This window comes from Mastomys coucha, unplaced genomic scaffold (assembly GCF_008632895.1).
Source record: "Mastomys coucha isolate ucsf_1 unplaced genomic scaffold, UCSF_Mcou_1 pScaffold8, whole genome shotgun sequence".
Classification (NCBI taxonomy): Eukaryota; Metazoa; Chordata; class Mammalia; order Rodentia; family Muridae; genus Mastomys; species Mastomys coucha.
This window is the reverse complement of record NW_022196914.1, coordinates 22914207-22921750: the sequence shown is the minus strand read 5'-3', so window position 1 is coordinate 22921750 and position 7544 is coordinate 22914207. Positions and strand designations below refer to the sequence as shown.

The 7544-nt window shown below is 44.9% G+C and overlaps 1 pseudogene; it reads right to left on the bottom strand.

Annotated features, from left to right (window-relative positions):
- Window positions 1-5008: 5008 nt before the first annotated feature.
- LOC116083215 lies at window positions 5009-6939 on the bottom strand (annotated as a pseudogene).
- Window positions 6940-7544: the final 605 nt, after the last annotated feature.

Below are 7544 nucleotides of genomic sequence, written 5' to 3'. Positions count from 1 at the left end.
TGGGGGTGGTCAGTTATTGGTGCCAATACAGATCTGTCATGTCCACGGCTCTTCTCTCTCATTTGGTCTTTTGCTTCCCAATCTATTTGGATTAGAATATGTAAATGAATGTTTCTTCCTTCCAGGTGACTGGAGAACAGGAGATTGCCATTTTCTTGTGCTAACATCACACTAGCTTCCTGAGATACAATGCATATTGCTAGCTCACTCCTCAAAAACCCAGAGGTTTCACAGAGTTAATGTGGGTGCACCTATTGTGGAGGTCTCTTGCTATGGGTTTTGCAACCAAAACGGGGGTTATGGTGGGGACTGACTGTAGAACTTGTGAGTGGGACTCTCTTGTTCTGTGGCAGTGAATGTATCCTGTCTATTGTTTTATGTAATGTGAGCTATCATCCAGATGTTGTTACTGTCACCCCAGTTGAGATGCAGTGACAGCCTTGGGATCAATCAGCATGTGACCTGGTTTTGGTTTCCATGTGGCTGACCTCGACACAGGGATCTGGGTAAGAGTAGAGGGTAGTGGTCCTAAGAAAGTGGGTGGGGAAGTAACACGGGAAAGAAAAGAAGCCACCAGAAGTGTGTGATATATACCAGTTACCAGTCTAGACACCCAGAGGCCAGCTCTCCCGAGAAAATGCTGGGAGGAGGTGTAGAACATCTCCAGTTACTCCATTTAAGATCCCAGGAAACTGAACATCATTTACCATACTTTCCATGATGGCACTGGAAAGGAAGAGTCCCAAGGACTTAATGCTTTTGTAGTTTCTGCTTTCTTTCATGCTATATGCATCATCAGATAAAAGACATCAGGCCAAATGCTGCTGCAATGTGCAGTTCATAGCATTCTTCACGTCGAATGTTTTCCTACTGTGGAGAAGTAAACATAACATCCATTTACCTTCTCAGCACCTTACCTTCTTTATGTGTATAGCTGAGTGCGGCACTGAATGTACCCACAATGCTGTGCAGCTATCAGTAACCACTTTCCCCGAGTAGAACTTAGCACTGACTGCATGCCAGCTCCCTATTTCACTTTTGTGGCCAGACTTTCCTGGAGTTGCTTTAGTTCTTTGTCAACTTCAAGACATTGGCCCTTGGCCTGTCAAGATTGCATCCTTTGCTAGAATTCTGATAAGTCAGTTTTGAGGGAACTCTTTACTCTCAATATCTGAACCCCCCCCTGAGAATCTGATAAAATTCTTTATTTCCACCCCACTACCCTCCAAGTGATATCTGGTTACTGTGGCCTGACCTTAGTTAGAATCATGCTGAGTCAGCTGAGAATCCCTCCCTACTCTTTGTGTCTCTTCCAAGTAATTTTCTAGTTACTGTCTTGCAACCATTTCTATGGCTGTAAGCTTCCTCTTTATCTTGGTGGCCATGAAATTGAGCTTCAGTTTTAAGATGACATTTCTTTCTTTCCTATCATTAATGTGCATGACTAGAATCATTTTTTTTTGTTTTTTGTTTTTTGTTTTTGTTTTGTTTTTGTTTTGTTTTTTGTTTTTTTGAGACAGGGTTTCTCTGTATAGCCCTGTCTATAAGATAGGGTTTTTCTGTATAGTTCTGTCTGGCCTGAAACTCACTCTGTAGACCAGGCTGGCCTTGAACTCAGAAATCTGCCTGTCTCTGCCTCCCAAGTGCTGGGATTAAAGACATGCACCACCACTGCCTGGTTTAGAATCAATTTTTACTGTTCTAATTATTGTTAAATTCTGATTTTAATAACTTTTATTATTTCTGTCTTCGTGAGTTTTTCTGTTTCTAGGGACCACACTGTCTCTGTCTATTCCACCTGCTATAATGAAATATTATAAACCTGGAGGCTTATTAACATCAGAAAAATTACTTTTCATAGTACTAGAGGCTAAATATTGAAGACGAATATTTGGAATCCTAAGGTGTGTTTCTTGGTTCATGTATAGGATATTCTTTTTGTCCTCATATGGGAAAAAAAGGCAACATAGCAAGTCCCCTTTAGATGGGTTCTAACTCCATATGTAAAGTCCTCCCACTCATGATCTCCTAAAGGCTGTTCTTGATGCTATCACATGAGTGGCTTCTTTTTCAATGCTGGGACCAGACCTAGAATCTCATGTATTTAATCCTCATTAAATTGAAGTCGATGCTTTTAATCCTTGCACTTAAGAGGCAGATATTTGAGTCCTAGGACATCCTGATCTACAAAGTGAGTTCCAGGACAGCCAGGCCTACACAGAAAAACCCTATCTTAAAAACTATCTATCCATTCAACCAACCGACCAACCAACAAAACAAACAAACAAACAAACAAACAAAGAAACAAACAGAGAAAAAACAAAAAAAAATGAGATAATTTCAGATTATGGTGTTCTGATTGAGAATGGCCCCCATAGACTTGCACATTTGAATGCTTGGTATTCAGTTGGTGGAACTGTTTAGAAAGGACTAGGAGGTGTGGCTTTATTGGAGAAGGTGTATCACTAGGGCTGGGCTTTGAAGTTTCAAAAGCCTCTGCCATTCCCAGTTAGCTTCTTTTGCCTAGTGCTTGTGGATCAGATGTAAGGTCTCAACAACTCAAAAGGAGATTTCTTGGGCCTGCTACTGGGGTCTTTGTTAGTCTATGGTTCTTCTGAGAATCACTATTAGCCCAAGTAGTTTAACATCTATATCTATGTATGCATGTATGTTTATAAACTTATATGTATTATATATAATTTTAGGTAAACATAAAAATAATATAATACAATATCAATTCTACTGATCCAGGAAACATGGATTATCTTTTCACTTTCTAGTGTATTTCTCAATCTTTCTTCAGAGACTTGAAGTTTTCATTGTAGAAATCTTTCACCTCCTTGGTTAAGTTTATTCCAAGATATATAAGATTATTTGATGCTATTGTAGATGGAAATATGTCTGTGAAAACTTTTTCAGTGTGTATGTATTTGTGTATGGAAAGGATGCTGAGTTTTACAGGTTGATTTGCACTCTGCCACTTTGTCAAAATGGTTGATTTTTTTTTTCCTTTTTTCTTTTTCATTTTCATCAAAGTTTTTAATGGATGTGCAAGAGTAAGAACGACCTTGGCCGTGGAGGGCAAGGACATCGCCCACAGAATGAACGCCGGCTGGCAATGGGCTCCACTGATCAATTGTACAAAACAACATGGTTACTGAGTTACAATCATGAAGTCACCAGTATCTGTGAACCATTTTCGAAAGACGCACGCTCTCTTGCCCGGAGCCGTGTGCAAACGTTAGAGTGTTTCCCACCACCCCTCGAGAGTCACATTTCAATACATCCTTCACTTTCTTTAGTTTATAAAACAAATTGCTATATATAAAAATCTCCCCCTCTGGTGGGCACAATATTATTCACACATTTGTACATGAGCAGCCGAACCAGTAACCAGCAAGTCATTTGGCAACAGGGCAGTATCAAATAAACATCCCCATGTCTAACAAACCAAGGGTCCCTGTGCTGGTTGGGCAAAAGAGTTGTTGCTGTCCCTAGGCAGCACACTGGGAGGGAAGGAGCTTGTAGGAGCCTGTTTGCATTTGGACCATCTGTGGGCTCTTTATTGTTGCAGCTCAACTCAAGGGTAGCTGTGGCTACACAGGCCTCAGACTGGGACTCCAGCCACTTGGAACCCCCAGGCTGGGCTGGGTACCCCTGGAGAGCCCCCAGTCTGGGCTGGGTACCCGTGGGAGGCCCCTAGGCTGGGCTGGGTACTCCTGGGAGGCCCAAAAATTGGCTTAGGCTCTATTTGCATTTTATTGACTAGTTGTTGGGAACATATGTTGCCAATGGACACAGGGAGTGCTGGCTAAAATGTGTCCATGTTCAATAGGAGACACAGAGCCACCTGGAAGCCTAGACTTGGGATATGGTGTCAGAAACCTGGGCTGGCCGTTCTCTCCCAGCACCATGGATCTGGGTGTGGCTCTGACGTGTTCAGTGCCAGACTTGGCAATGGCCTGAGAAACCTGAGTGTGTCGGAGTGAGGGCTGTGGGCAGCCACTGGGCATCATGGAGAAGCAGGGCAGCACCGCAACAGTACCTCTAAAATTTTAATTTTTCTCTAACTCTGATCTTTGTCAGGGCTGCCAGCCCCAAGGCATGAAGCAAATATGACTGAAGCTCAGATTCTACTCTGCCCTGATGTGGAGACTCAATCTGACAGGGTTGGGGGTGTGTAGTACGTTTGCCATATGGGCCAGCCTGGCTTGGGTAGACCTGGGGTGCTCAGTTACTGCGGTGTACCTTCTCCATCTCCTGCCCACAACAAAGGTGGGTAAGCCATGACCACACTCGACCTGCTAAGGGGTTAGATGACCTCTTCCCAGAAAGCCTTGGGCTGGCTTTTGGAACTAACCTAAAGAGGAGGAGGATATCTTAGCACAGCAGTTTTGGAAGCAGGCGTGCTTCCTCAGAAAGAGTGCAGGATTATGGGTAGTCTGTCACTTTAAGGCTAGAGTCCATCACACACGTTGTCTTTACATTTCCTAATCTGGAGTATTAATGATAAAAATATTTTCCAAAAAATCTAATGCATAACACAAGACATCTTGGAGGCACTGGCTGATGTTTTCAGAAATATATTTCGTGCAGATTTAGTTTTCAATTATTTTCCCTTTTTATTTATTTACCTATTTATTTGGTTTACTGGTGCTTTGGTGAGCAATGTTTTAGAATCTCTATGATCCAATTTCCCCCATCAGAGTCCAAACGGTTGGTGGGAACAGTGTCACCAACCTGGCCAGGGTGTCCCTTCGGCCTTGGCTTACCATGGCTAGCTGTGCTAGGTATGAAAATACTTGTTAAATATTAACAACAGAACTTACCGGGATTTAGAAAACGTTCCGAATCTGTAACAATTCTTGTTGCAGTGCATCCCTGCAGGCACTTGGGTGCCTGTCCCCTGCCTACGTCCTGCCTGCTCAGAAAGCGCAGCTCCTCCTCGTGTGGGGGCTGCACTGGGAACATCAGGCGGGTGCCACAGAAAAAAGGCATCAGAGGAAGCTTCGACATCATCGGTACACTTTATTCCTCAGCACATTACACGCTAACTTTTCCTGGAGCGGGTCAGTGCATTGAGTTCTGTTTCTGTGGAAGATGTGCACCTTTCAAAATGGCGTGGCTCTCTCACCCTCTGGTAGGGCCACCCACCATGGGTACAGGAAGCGGTTCCTCTAGCACAAAGCCAGCCTCTGGGGCCTGGACACAAGAGATTGCTCTGTCTATAAGTGCCTGTTGGATGCCCCTCTGCGGTCTTGGTGGCCAGCATCCCTCCCTGGCTGCTTGGAGCCTCGGTGCCCAGCCTGGCATGCATATGCTGTAGTTAAGGGTAAAGTGACAGGGTCATTCACAGGCGTGTCCACAACAGAGATACTCGTGGCCCCACACGGACTCCTCAGCAGACAGCAGAAGCGGGTTGATGTACTCAAAGCCTTCAAACTCAGACTGGTCGATCCTCTTTATGACATCCTCATCATCTAGGGTCAGCTGCATGGGCTCGCTGGTGAACTGCATGTCAAAGTTGTCCAGGCCATAGTCATCTGTGATCTGGGGCTGGAAGGGAGGCAGGGTCTGCTTCTTTTCCAGCAGGTCCCAGTCTATACTGCGGAAGAAAGTGTGGGACTTGATGTCGGAAAACCCAGTCTGTGGCTGGCAGCCAAGCCTCTCTTTGGGATCCTTATTTAAAAATCCTTTCAAGACATGTGAGGCCTTGACAGACAGGAAACAGGGAATCCGAATTGGCTTTTCCAGGATAACGTGGAAAAGGTAGTCTTCAGTGTTCATGTCAGGGTTGACTGTGATGATGTCAAAGGGGGAGCGTCCAGCCATCATCTCAAACGTAAGTACACCCAGTGCCCACCAGTCCACGCTGAACCCATACTCTTCTCGCAGGATCTCGGAGGCGATATAGTTTGGGGTTCCACAAAAAGTGCTTGTTGTATCACCAGGGCCTAGGCCTTTCTTGCACATGTCGTAGTCTGTCAGCTTAATGTGTCCATCGGCATCAAGGAGGACATTGTCCAGTTTTAGGTCCCGCTGGATGATCTCCCTCTCATGAAGGAAGTTGAGAGCAATACAGATCTCAGCAGCCTAGAATCTGGTGTGTTCCTCTGGAAGCTTCCTCTGTCTCTGCAATTGAAACATGAGATTCCCCCCTGTTGACATACTCTATGACCAGGAACAACCGGCTCGTTGTCTGGAAGCAGGAGTGTAAGCCAACCAGGAAGGGGTTGCTGGACGCCTGCTCTAACACATGCTTCTCTGTCTGCACCCAGTCAATTTCCTCATCGTCATGGACAAGCTCCTTCTTTACCACCTTCATGACGTAAATCTGGTCGTTTTTCTTCAGCAGCACCAGGAGGACCTTGGCATAGCTTCCGCGCCCGATGACTCTAATAAGGTCGAAGTCTTGCAGCCCCAGCTCCTGAGAGATTTTGATCCCATCCACCCCATCGATGACAGGCTTAAGGTCCTCAGAATCATTTTTGATATTGTCATGTTTCCGAGATGAAGAAATATAAGCAATTCCATCAGTTTCTTCTGAAGGAAGGTCTACACCATCGTTCTTGTCATCTACTGGAGGCTCTTGGGAAGGCATGACAGAATCCATATGCCTCCTGCAGGTCAGCGGGACGAGGACCTGGCAGCGTTTATGGACCAGCAGCTTGAAGTTGATGCACCTGTAGCCCTGCCTTGAGAGACTCTATATCCTTTCGCTGCACTGGCTACAGTACGCTCTCCTGTTAAAGCGCTTGGCTTGGAAGAGATGGCCGTTGGCTCCGTACAGCTTCCTCCATCTTCTGGCTCCACGGTGGTAGATGGATTCGGCTTTCTCTGCTGCCTCCTCAGCACAGGATTCTTTATGCTTTACCGAAGGTGGGCGTGCAAGGAGGCATCTTCCGTCCCTTTAAGGAGCCGATGCTGCTACGTTCCCTGGCCTCCGGACCGACAATCGGTTGATTTTTTTCTAGGCATTATCTCAAGGTATTTTTAGGCTCTCTCATGTATAGTATCATGTCATCTGCAGATTGGGATAATTTGTCATCTTTTCCTATTTACATTCCTTCAATTTCCTTCTCTTGTACTATCGCACCAGTTAGTGCTTCCACAGAAAACTGGACACAATGCAGAGATCAACAGATCGTGAGGAAAGCCCAGCTCTAACAGATACATCTATATTGTAGCTACTACATCTGTGGTTCATGGAATATTGTGGAAGAGAGGGCAAAAATATTGTAAGAGCCAGAATATGAATAAATCTTTTGTGGAACCATCTCTCCTAGAATTGGTTGCATAAGCAAAACTGGAACAATGGTAATATCAGTGTACAATAACCCTGGTAAAATTCTGTGTTCCACCTCTGGAAAAAGAACTATAGGTAACTAATGACTGCTGGGAGAAGATGGGCTAGCCTTTCCCATGGAGAAGATGCTTATTGATTGTCCAATGTAGAATTGTCAGTGCTGAGATCATATACACACAAATAACAAAAGTGGACTCAGGAGGAAGGAGTGAAGAATTGATGTCTTCAGCTACCACTA